Source organism: Schistocerca americana, chromosome 4, assembly GCF_021461395.2.
Source record: "Schistocerca americana isolate TAMUIC-IGC-003095 chromosome 4, iqSchAmer2.1, whole genome shotgun sequence".
NCBI classification, from domain to species: domain Eukaryota; kingdom Metazoa; phylum Arthropoda; class Insecta; order Orthoptera; family Acrididae; genus Schistocerca; species Schistocerca americana.
The window spans coordinates 187,118,283-187,130,876 of record NC_060122.1 but is presented as its reverse complement, the minus strand read 5'-3'; the positions used below and the strand labels follow the sequence as shown (position 1 = coordinate 187,130,876).

The 12,594-nt window shown below is 42.7% G+C and overlaps 1 protein-coding gene and 1 pseudogene across 1 annotated transcript in view; both read left to right on the top strand.

Annotated features, from left to right (window-relative positions):
• LOC124613335 (hemicentin-1-like) overlaps positions 1–12,594 on the top strand; it is a 465,174-nt gene that overhangs the window by 249,778 nt on the left and 202,802 nt on the right. The gene's annotated exons all lie outside the window — the stretch shown is intronic.
• On the top strand, positions 7,046–7,162 carry LOC124614104 (annotated as a pseudogene).

The window sequence follows — 12,594 nt, the reverse complement described above, 5'->3', positions numbered from 1 at the left end:
CAAGAAGGAATCGACAACAAGAAAGATATACGAGAATCTCGAGAACATAAGCGAGACCTACTTCTGTTTCGTGTGGAAGCCTGCATAAGCGGCTCTTCGATGGAATCACATCTTGCAGTAAAGAGAGTCTTCGCGGAGATTCGAACGCAGCCTCTAGTGACGGACCGACCTGCGCTACCACTCCCACAACGTCCCATGTCCACGAACAACCACAACAAGCAAGGACCACACAAGACCGCGGCTTCCACTCCCTGGGGGAAAAGGTGGCAGCCCATCACTCATGAGCTGGGAGGTAGATGCAATATCCTGACGCCTTAGTTAAGTATACTACAACAGTCCAGCAAGTCATCGAAATTACTCTGTATTCCTATAACAAAAGTGACTTCCGCGTATGCTACGCCTTCAGTTACATTGGCAGCGGTAATATTGTCTCGGAATTAAATGAGAAAGAATTCTCGTTTCCTCCACTCCCCCAGTTTCTGACAAAAGCCTTCTGGAAGTTTTCCTTGGCTGTAAGACAAATACCGGAAATGGAAATCAACGCCCAGATACTCTCACTGCGGCTCCCTTTGCCCTACTACTATTTCGACTGATATTTGGCTGCAAACTCCCTGGCTGTAAGTTAATTCGAACAGCCACCTTTATCTAGAGATTGTAAAACAAGAAAGTAGAAATACGTGGGTCAATGAAAGAGTGATACTTCATGTCTTTTTTATTTTTATTTTTCAAAAATTGCAGATACAACTAATTAGGGTAAAAACCACAATACTGACAAATAATTTATGACTTTTCAGTATTATTTGCGTCCACTCCCACAGTTGTGGTCCATCTTTTAACATGGGCATCGTGTCCCGTGTGGTAAAACTCTCTGCCCTGCTTCTGAAACCACTAACACCCGTAGGTTTCCACGGCCTCTTCGTCTTGAAAGTGATGTGCTTTTAGCTATAACCCTGAAAAGGTGGAAGTCTGATTGTGCCAGCACAGAGGTAAATGGGGGGATGGGGCAAGGCCTCCAATCCACTTTTCACAATATCTTCAATGGTGTGACAGCTGCTGCGTGGTGTGGCACTGTCATGTAAAAGGAGAAAATCCGCCATAGCTGTTATCGGGCGATCTCGTTGAAGATGTGCTTTAAGCTGTTTGAGGGTTCTGACAATCTGGACAGAATTTATTGTGTAATTATGCTCTAAGTAATCGACCATTATCACACCCTGAGCATGCCGGCCGCAGTGGCCTAGCGGTTCTAGGCGCTACAGTCTGGAACCGCGCACCCACTACGGTCACAGGGTCGAATCCTATCTCGGGCATGGATGTGTGTTATGTCCTTAGGTTAGTTAGGTTTAAGTAGTTCTACGTTCTGGGGACCGTAGACCTGTGGTCTAGGGGTAGCGTCTTTGATTCACAATCAAAACGTCTTCGGTCCCGGGTTCGATCCCCGCCACTGCCTAAATTTTCATAAATAATCAGCATTGGCGGCCGAAGACTTCCGGCATCAGAAGTCAACCTCATTCTACCAACGGCCTTGTCGAAGAGGGCGGAGGAGCGGATAGAGGTTCAGGGTACTCTCTTGTCCTAGGGGTGGGAAATTGCCCCTAAAGGCAGAAGAATCAGCAATGATCAACGACATGAGGATGCAGAAGGCAATGGAAACCACTGCATTAAAGACACGTAAGGTGTATCCACAGGACATGTGGCCTGTAATTGAAGAAGTGTCATGATGATCTTTCCACTGGCCAAAGATTCCGGGATAGTCCCCCCTTTCGGATCTCCGGGAGTGGACTGCCAAGGGGGAGGTTACCATGAGAAAACGATTGAATAATCAACGAAAGGATAACGTTCTACAAGTCAGGGCGTGGAATGTCAGAAGCTTGAACGTGGTAGGGAAACTAGAAAATCTGAAAAGGGAAATGCAAAGGCTCAATGTAGATATAGTAGGGGTCAGTGAAGTTAAGTGATTTCTGGTCAGATGAGTATCGGGTAATATCAAGAGCAGCAGAAAATGGTATATCAAGTGTAGGATTCGTTATGAATAGGAAGGTAGGGCAGAGGGTGTGTTACTGTGAACAGTTCAGTGTCCGGGTTGTTCTAATCAGAATCGACAGCAGATCAACACCGACAACGATAGTTCAGGTATACATGCCGACGTCGCAAGCTGAAAATGAACAGATAGAGAAAGTGTATGAGGATATTGAAAGGGTAATAGAGTATGTAAAGGAGAACGAAAATCTAATAGTCATGGGCGACTGGAATGCAGTTGTAGGCGAAGGAGTAGAAGAAAAGGTTACAGGAGAATATGGGCTTGGGACAAGGAATGAAAGAGGAGAAAGGCTAATTGAGTTCTGTAACAAGTTTCAGCTAGTAATAGCGAATACCCTGTTCAAGAATCACAAGAGGAGGAGGTATACTTGGAAAAGGCCGGGAGATACGGGAATATTTCAATTAGATTACAACATGGTCAGACAGAGATTCCTAAATCAGATACTGGACTGTAAGGCGTACCCAGGAGCAGATATACTTAGATCACAATATAGTAGTGATGAAGAGTAGGCTGAAGTTCAAGACATTAGTCAGGAAGAATCAATACGCAAAGAAGTGGGATACGGAAGTGCTAAGGAATGAGGAGATACGTTTGAAGTTCTCTAACGCTACAGATACAGCAATAAGGAATAGCGCAGTATGCAGTACAGTTGAAGAGGAATGGACATCTCTAAAAAGGACCATCACAGAAGTTGGGAAGGAAAATGTAGGTACAAAGAAGGTAGCTGCGAAAAAACCATGGGTGACAAAAGAAATACTTCAGTTGATTGATGAAAGGAGGAAGTACAAACATGTTCCGGGAAAATCGGGAATTCAGAAATACAAGTCGCTGAGGAATGAAATAAATAGCAAGTGCAGGGAAGCTAAGACGAATTGGCTGCAGGAAAAATGTGAAGACATCGAAAATGGTATGATTGTCGGAAGGACAGACTCAGCATACAGGAAAGTCAAAACAACCTTTGGTGACATTAAAAGCGACGGTGGTAACTTTAAGAGTGCAACGGGAATTCCACTGGTAAATGCAGAGGAGAGAGCAGACAGATGGAAGGAATACATTGAAAGCCTCTATGAGGGTGAAGTTTTGTCTGATGTGATAGAAGAAGAAACAGGAGTCGATTTAGAAGAGATAGGGGATCCAGTATTAGAATCGGAATTTAAAAGAGCTTTGGAGGACTTACGGTCAAATAAGGCAGAAGGGATAGATAACATTCCATCAGAATTTCTAAAATCATTGGGGGAAGTGGCAACAAAACGACTATTCACGTTGGTGTGTAGAATATATACCATCTGACTTTCGGAAAAGCATCATCAACACAATTCCGAAGACGGCAAGAGCTGACAAGCGCGAGAATTATCGCACAATCAGCTTAACAGCTCAGGCATCGAAGCTGCTTACAAGAATAATATACAGAAGAATGGAAAAGAAAATTGAGAATGCGCTAGGTGACGATCAGTTTGGCTTTAGAAAAAGTAAAAGGACGAGAGAGGCAATTCTTACGTTACGGCTAATAATGGAAGCAAGGCTAAAGAAAAATCAAGACACTTTCATAGGATTTGTCGATCTGGAAAAAGCGTTCGACAATATAAAATGGTGCAAGCTGTTCGAGATTCTGAAAAAAGTAGGGGTAAGCTACAGGGAGAGACGGGTCATATACAATATGTACAACAACCAAGAGGGAATAAGAAGAGTGGACGATTAAGAACGAAGTGCTCGTATTAAGAAGGGTGTAAGACAAGGCTGTAGCCTCTCGCCCCTACTCTTCAATCTGTACATCGAGGAAGCAATGATGGAAATAAAAGAAAGGTTCAGGAGTGGAATTAAAATACAAGGTGAAAGGATATCAATGATACGATTCGCTGATGACATTGCTATTCTGAGTGAAAGTGAAGAAGAATTAAATGATCTGATGAACGGAATGAACAGTCTAAAGAGTATACTGTATGGTTTGAGAGTAAATCGGAGAAAGACGAAGGTAATGAGAAGTAGCAGAAATGAGAACAGCGAGAAACTTAACATCAGGAAGTCAATGAAGTTAAGGAATTCTCCTACCTAGGCAGTGAAATAACCAATGACGGACGGAGCAAGGAGGACATCAAAAGCAGACTCCCTATGGCAAAAAAGGCATTTCTGGCCAAGAGAAGTCTACTAATATCAAATACCGGCCTTACTTTGAGGAAGAAATTTCTGAGGATGTACGTCTGGAGTACATGATTGTATGGTAGTGAAACATGGACTGTGGAAAAACCGGAACAGAAGAGAATCGAAGCATTTGAGATGTGGTGCTATAGACGAATGTTGAAAATTAGGTGGACTGATAAGGTAAGGAATGAGGAGGTTCTATGCAGAATCGGAGAGGAAAGGAATATGTGGAAAATACTGATAAGGAGAAGGGACAGGATGATAGGACAACTACTGAGAAATGAGGGAATGACTTCCATGGTACTAGAGGGAGCTGTAGAGGGCAAAAACTGTAGAGGAAGACAGAGATTGGAATACGTCAAGCAAATAATTGAGGACGTAGGTTGCAAGGTCTACTCTGAGATGAAGAGGTTAGCACAGGAAAGGATTTCGTGGCGGGCCGCATCAAACTAGTCAGTAGACTGGTGACCAAAAAAGTTAAGTCCCATAGTGCTCAGAGCCATTTAAACACCCTGAGCATCCCAGATTACTGTAGCCGTTATTAGCCTAACCTATCGCGCAATTTTGAACTTCTTCTTCGTCAGTGAGTTTCTCTGATGCCATTCCATTGACTACATCTTTGATTCTGTTTCAAAAATGTGAATCCCTGTTTCGTCTTCGGTCACGGTTTATATCAGCAACTTTCCTTCCTCCGAATGGAAGCGCTGCAAAAGCTGGGAGGCAATTCTTTTTCTTCTTTTTCATTATTCTGATCGGTTGAGATTCTTGGTACGCAAATTGTGCAGACCTTCTAATATCCCACTCGTTGAACAACAGTCACCAAACGGCCGTTGTTGAGGAAGATATTGGACAGAACTCGCCTGCAGTCACCTGCTGGTCACCACGACTGATGTCATGGACTCAATAAATGCTGTGTGGAGGCGCTGCAGACACCAGCCTACCGCTCTATGTTTCGTCACAGTGACGAATTCGTCGTTTAGAAATATTGATATCCACTGTGGCATCATCGTACACATTTTTCGGTCTTTCACGAATGCGAATGGGCGTTTCACCTTCTACATGCGAGAGTTCTATCACAGGACTCTGATACGAAAATCGTCGTCTGCCATTTTGCAAGCGACAACACTACTGACATCTGTTGACAGAGTAAGTTACTGCTGCAGTGAATTCGAGAAGCAGCTTTGAGAAATTGCGCCAGAGACAACGTTTTCACTTAACAAACTTTATTTAAGGCGAAAAAAAAAAGGAGGCACACAGCAGGCCGTTGGGAAAGATTTTATTCTGAAATATACCAATTTGTCGATAAATAAAATATGTGTGTGTGGCTCTACAGTTTTGTGGAAATATTGTGATTCCATATACGTTGCTAATGAGATGACATATCTTGATTCCTTAGCATCCTTGAAACGAAAGCAACCAGTCAAAATACAGAAACTTGATTGTAACTGACTGGAGGCGTCTAGTGTGGTCCGACGAATACAGTTTCCCCAGTTTTCGAAAGATGTAAGGTGACTAAATTAGGCGTTTAGACTTTAGCATCTGGACGGTGTAGTGCATGCCAAAGGCGATTTCTACATATTTTAGGGATTTTTTCGCATCATGACTGGCAATAGTGGCTGAAACGTTGACATATATTACAACTTATATTGTTTTATTGAAAAATTGTACTTTAGTGTGCAAGGTGCCAGTCTCGATCTGCGACGTAACTTACCGTTTTGATGTCTGACGTCTGCTTGAATGCAGACACGCCATTTGAAATTCGCAGAAGGGATTATAAGAGAAAAGGTCCTTCGCAAATGAATATTGGGTCATGATCTTGCAAAATCATTAAATCGTGTAGGTAGTGATGGTGTATAAACGTAATTAATAAAAAGAAGTTCAGTTACACCTCGCTTTCATTGGTTCTAATAAGAGCAAATATGATAAGTTGAACAGAAAATCAGTTCAGAGAGAAACAAATCATCAATATACATGGGAAGGTATTAGGTTGCGTTGATCACATTTAATATATTCGTGAGTCGGCTGCTAGGAAGCGAAGAAATGAAACGAAAAGTACTAGTGGTATACCTTTCTGGGATTAAGGTCGTGGCCCACGAAACTCTTCTGTTCCTAACGTTTCGTCCAGAACTGCGCTGGATATCTCCAGAGGCGTTGCTCTTCCGTTGAGTCTTCTGGACGAAACCTTAGGACCAGAAGAGTTTAGTGGACCACAATCTTACATACCGAAATGTTTACCAGCAGCAATGTATCCGGTCGTGAAAGTCTTCATTCTATCATCGAAACAAAAAGATTTTTCTTGAGGGATCACGTTCAAATCTACACTCACCGAGCTGCAGAAATAATTTATATAGTGCAGTGTGTGAGGTACTGCGTTGACGATCAGTAGCCGCATTCAATAAAGCATAAACTCGCAAACTGCGACTACGGTTTCGTATCAGCTGCAGAATATTTCTGAACACTTGAATAACTGTCTGAACCAGTTTGTTCCAGTTTTCGGGATCGGTCTCTAAGCAATTCGTATCCAAGAACGGTTCTGGGAGGGGACCGAATCTATAATTGTGCCCGGACAGTCCAAATTGTTAAGGTGACCGCGTTCGCAACATTTCTGAAATCCGGATACCAGTCCCGGTCTGGCACAAATTTTCATTTCTTTTCAAATATTCTACGGTCGTTGCAGAACCATAATCGCAGTTTACGAGTTCATTTGTAACTCAATGCGGCTGTTGATCGCCAACACCGTGTGTCTAACGCTGCACTATAGTATTTCATGCTAAATCAAGGCAATGACGAGAGAAATTAGCGTCTCAAACTGTGCGGGAATCACTGTAATATATGGAAAACAATAAGCCAATTTTATTTCGACTTTAAGGCAACGGCCTTGCCGCGGTGGATACACCGGTTCCCGTAAGATCACCGAAGTCAAGCGCTGTCGGGCGTGGCCGGCACTTGGATGGGTGACCATCTAGCCGCCATGCGCTGTTGCCATTTTTCGGGGTGCACTCAGCCTCGTGATGCCAAATGAGGAGCTACTCGACCGAATAGTAGCATCTTCGATCAAAGAAAACCATCATAACGACCGTGAGAACGGTGTGCTGACCACATGCCCCTCCTATCCGCATCCTCAACTGACGATGACACGGCGGTCGGATGGTCCCGATGAGACACTTGTGGCCTGAAGACGGAGTGCTATTACGACTTCGGTTCATACAGTACTTATAATAAAATATTACTTCATATGGCAGATGTATTGGGTACTCCACATACACACAGGACGAAGAGCAACTCTTTACCGAACGGAATCTCCAGATCAGAAGTCGAGTGTCAGCATGAGCGAGAGATCAGTGTCAGAAACAGGATACGAAGAATTAACTACAAGCTTTACTTAACCACCCCGTTCGCATCCACTTGAAGAGAGAGTGCACATAGGCTAGTATAGGCCAATCAAATCTCGTGGTCTATTGTTGGCCAATGACATGAGAGAAGTCCTCCGCCGAAAATGCCCCTCGTTAATAGAAAAGTCGGAATAACGGCCTAGCATCTTTACAAAGAAAGAAAGCTGGGCTATCCGGTAGACGACTGGCGAGATACCGCCCATATAATTTCAAACGTAACCGCCACATCACGATCGCAAACTAGAGGAGGACGTCTTTCAGTCACTACCGCAGCCATGGCGCCAAGCTGTGAGCGCTGCCCAGATCACCTCGTCCCAGAAAATTCACGGCGTAACTGACTAGTCCCTGTGAAAGAGGAAAAGAGCCCAGCTGCCGCCAGGGGCGGTCTGGGTGCCAAGGCGTCGCTTGTCCAACTGTGTAAGGCCCGACTGCACACCGGAGTGTCTCTGTAACCAGAAATATTCGGCTACTTGGCGTAAATTACAATCCTTTATTAATAATTATAATTAGTCATAGAGTGCCTCTATAATGAATGCATGTAATTACTGGAAGAATAAGGGGTTCGAGAGATGATAACCACATCTGTTGCTGTTATTACCGATACCCTTTAATTGGCTATATTAATCATTTTCATCAAGTGCCGAAAATTAGCTTCTCATGAAGTGAGTCAGCCAGACAAGTGGCAAATGGGTTTCAACTCCATTAGACATCTACGGATTCAAATTTGAGTGCCACCGAAAGGTTTATGTTCTCACAAATGATTATTTTACTACATTAGTAAATACTTTGTGTAGTCCCCTGTGTAAAATTCAAAACGCTTTCTAGCTCTCCGCATTACATTAGACCTGTTCATATAATGCTTTCATGCGTTAGCAAGGACGGATATGATCATTATACTAGAGAATAAGGTGTATTATATGTACTTTCACTCTATCGTTCATCCATCCAACGCTACAAAAAGGACTTGCAATACGGCGGCCGAGCTGCCCCGAATGGAGCCTCCCGGCCAACAATGCCATACGATCTTTTTTTTTTCATTAAAAATTTAATGAATACACAGCAGGCATGTGACGGACTTGGGATCGATACCACTGCCGCATTTCCATCGCCTGAAATATGTCAGTTTGTGTTGACATGCTACGCCGCGGAGATGATGTGCCATGCGTCGGAAGGAGAATAAACAGCGAGAAGTCTTGTAGCCACAGGAAACATTTTCAGTATCGGGACGGTCCTAATTAACAGCTGTCGATGTCGGCAAACCTCTGATTTTTATGAGGAACAATGTTGATATGTAATGTCTTTGGACATCTGTTGCGAAGTGTAAAAGTTGTCGACGTCTGGAGCGGAAGTGTACATATCAAACAGAGTTTCGGGAATGAACTTAAAATGGTCAAATTTCCACATCTAATCTCCAGCTGTGTAGATACACTTGCTCGGGTAGCACACTGTAAGTGTTCGTACCATCTGCATCTCCGGTGATGACTGGAAGCCCGTTACACAGGGCGAAACGGGTATACGTCCACATACTTGTGTTGCCGACTGAAGACGGTGTACTGAACAACACTATGACTGAATGATAGTTCAACAGTTCGACTGTTGAAACCTGTCTATTTTATATTACTACAATCATTTCGGCCTTAGCGTTTATCAGTATAGCAGTGTTGGGTGTAAATAGGCTTAGTTAAGTGAAGTTCTTGCAGCATTAATCACTTAAATATGTTACCTAGATAAATGTATTCCCGTAATTTCATTACTGTACATAAATTTTTTTTTTGGAGTGGCGATTATCTTGCATCTGTGTATTTTGATAAACTAAGCGTGCTATCAAAACATTAGTTATTAATACTGTAGCCTTGATAATGACGTAAATTCGCACAAGGAAATGGCGATAATAATCTTCAGAGCCGGCCACTGTGGCCGAGCGGTTCTAGGAGCTTCAGTCTGTAGCCACGCTGCTGTTATTGTCGTAGGTTCGAATCCTGGCTCGGGCATGGATATGTGTGATGCCCTTAGGTTAGTTAGGTTTAAGTAGTTCTAAGTCTAGGGGCTGATGACCTCCGATGTTAAGTCTCATAGTGCTTAGAGCCATTTTAACCCTTTTTGAGATTATTCAGGTATACTGTTACCATTTGAAGGTAATAATTAACGATCTCGTATAGCAACAACATGACGGAGGTGATTAGTGCTACGTTTCACTCACTGTTCCATATAGTTCCCATTTCATGTGAGATTATGATACATTTAGCAACAAGCCGAAGTGCGATAGGACGCAAAAGCCGTTGTCAAACCCAGAACGTAATCGAACAGATCTGCAAAATCGATTATTGCCGTCTAAAGTCCACAGCATACTCATGATGAAGACGTAGCAAAAAGGGAAACACTTGCTTTACTTGCAGCACTTGTTTAGCAGCAAACATTTGTTTATTATTTCATGTCTGTAGCGCGCAAAAGTCGCGGGCGAGTGCTACCCCTAAAACATTATCACCTTCAGTCACAACTACAGTCTCCACACACTACACGTTACATGCCTGATGAGTCGCTGGTGCACTCCACGCCTCACGCCTTATGGGCAGACAGAGAATCCACTCGTTGGGTGACGCTTTACGTCTCCACTTAGCTCAATCAGCTGCTGTCCAGTTTGGTCCAATGAAAAAGTGGGGCTTTATGTTGTGCCACAGTGAGTAATGGCCTTTCTCTGACCACCCGACTCCCAATGTGCTCTACATGCACTTCCCTTCATAGTGCTTGCTCGGAAAGTCGGTGACAGGAACCCTGTCATTTTCTAAAGAGATTACCGTTGTGAAACCCGTGATACTCGTCACCAGTCCTTGCCATGTGGCCCATTGATGGTGTCCAGGCCAAATATCTCACGAAATAAGCGTCAAACGAAAAAACTACAAAGAACGACACTAGTCTAGCTTGAAGGTTGAAACCAGATGGCGCTACGGTTGGCCCTCTAGCTGGCGCTGTCGACGGTCAAACGGATATCAACTGCGTTTTTTTAAATAGGACTCTCCATTGTTTATTACACATTCGTGTCCCGGCGGAGGTTCGAGTCCTCCCTCGAGCATGGGTTTGTCCTTAGGATAATTTAGGTTAAGTAGTGTGTAAGCATAGGGACTGATCACCTTAGCAGTTAAGTCGCATATGATTTCACACACATTTGAACATTTTTGAACATGTTCGTGTAGTACGTAAAGAAATATGAATGTTTCAGTTACAACGTAAAGTTCCGCATTCGTAGTATTCTTTTCGGCTGAGAAAATAATGCGGTGCATTATTTTCTGGGCAACCCTCGTATAAAATTTTATCCCTGTTATCTGCGTTGTACGCAGCCTGAGACATTCACCGTGGTAGTTATCCGAACGAAACCGGAAATAAAGGAAAGTTTTTCGCTATATATATATATATATATATATATATATATATATATATATCGGTGTCACTATCTATTACTGACTAGAAATACCAGGACAGCAAATACAGTTTGAAAGGGGTTTCGTGTAGTGAGCAGAGTGCTCATACGCCGTGTGGACGGTTACACGTCAAATCCCTTAAAAGTTTGGAGTGAGTATCTGTGTTGCAACCTATACTGTTATGCTGAGATCACACGAAAAGACTGGAAGAGTATGGGTAGTTAACGAAAACGTGCATCTGTCACTGTGCATAGAAATAAGCACCTTCGGATCCAGAAATTGATTAATTTTCTGATGCGCTACCAGCAGCTCTCTTCTACTGCATACGACCGGGTCGCACCTGCGTTTGCACAATGGGAGCAGCAATAATAGAAAGCTTTTTCTGTGGAGTTGATTGCAAGCTGTCGAAGTTTTTGACTATAGCGTGACTCGAATTTCTTTCGTTGCTAAAGACTGGACATATTAAAATAATGTGAACGTATTACAACGAAATTTCCTAGAAAATAATGGGTCATATTTAGGGAAAAGTTGTCGTACGTCGTCGTGTATATCTCCACAAAGTGGAGTTAGTGTGTTCAGTATACTCCTGGAATCTGCAGAGCTCGGTTGCTCTGACGACGTGATAAGTGGTCACGCATAAAATCACAGTACGTTGCTAATGTGCTCATTACAGTACTTTACTATCTGATCCTCTTTTAATTCTCATCCGAGGGGCTGTTCAGTGAAGTCTCGTTGAATTAATTATGCGCATTAATACTACTTGTTGTGATACATGTGTTTCTCTTCTCTCCCAGGTTTGCGATTCATCTTCATAGTATGGGCCAAAGATTTCCTATACAGAATGTATTCTAATACTTCTAACTAGTGTTCTTCCATTTTAGTTAAAGTACTCGTTAGTTTAGAACTGGACAGGTGATTGTGTAATATATCTTCATTTTAGTTTTACTTGTCAGTTTTGTGTGGAGGAGAGGGTTCTATTAGCACTTTGCTGTCTCACTTTACCTTCTGTCTCTCATTTTGTTCAACTAACATAGTGCCCAAAAGTTTGAACTATTAAGGGAGTTCGAATCTACTTTTGCCTACTTGTACATGTGACTGGTTGTCTTGTTCATCTCTGCACCTTTGAACTGTCATGTATTTGCATTCTGATCGTTTACATTTACAACAGCGTTTGGATTCTTTTTATACGAGCTCCACAAATAACTGTTTAACCTCTGCTTCACTTTTTCCAATATCTGTGTCATTTGCACACTCTACAGCCTTAAGTTTCTTTTTTTGGAGAGGCCCAGCAGGTACTTGCGTGATTTTCCTCATAATTTTTTGCAAGGCTTCATTAAAGAGAACAGGGCCGACCGTCTCCTTGGTCAGATTTTATTCCATTATGCAAAACCCTTCTTATATTATCAACAGTACACATTTTACGAAGATATTAAGTTGAGATTGAAATCGCAGGTCCGTCATTATATTCGACAAGGTTTGAGTGAATGGAGTCATAAGGTTTCTGAAATGCGATGTGCAACGAATTTTATGTGTAGTGAAGTCATACAACAACTATCTCACGAATCAGCACAGAGAATGCTACGTGGCAGTTGTCAAACGTTTGATACAT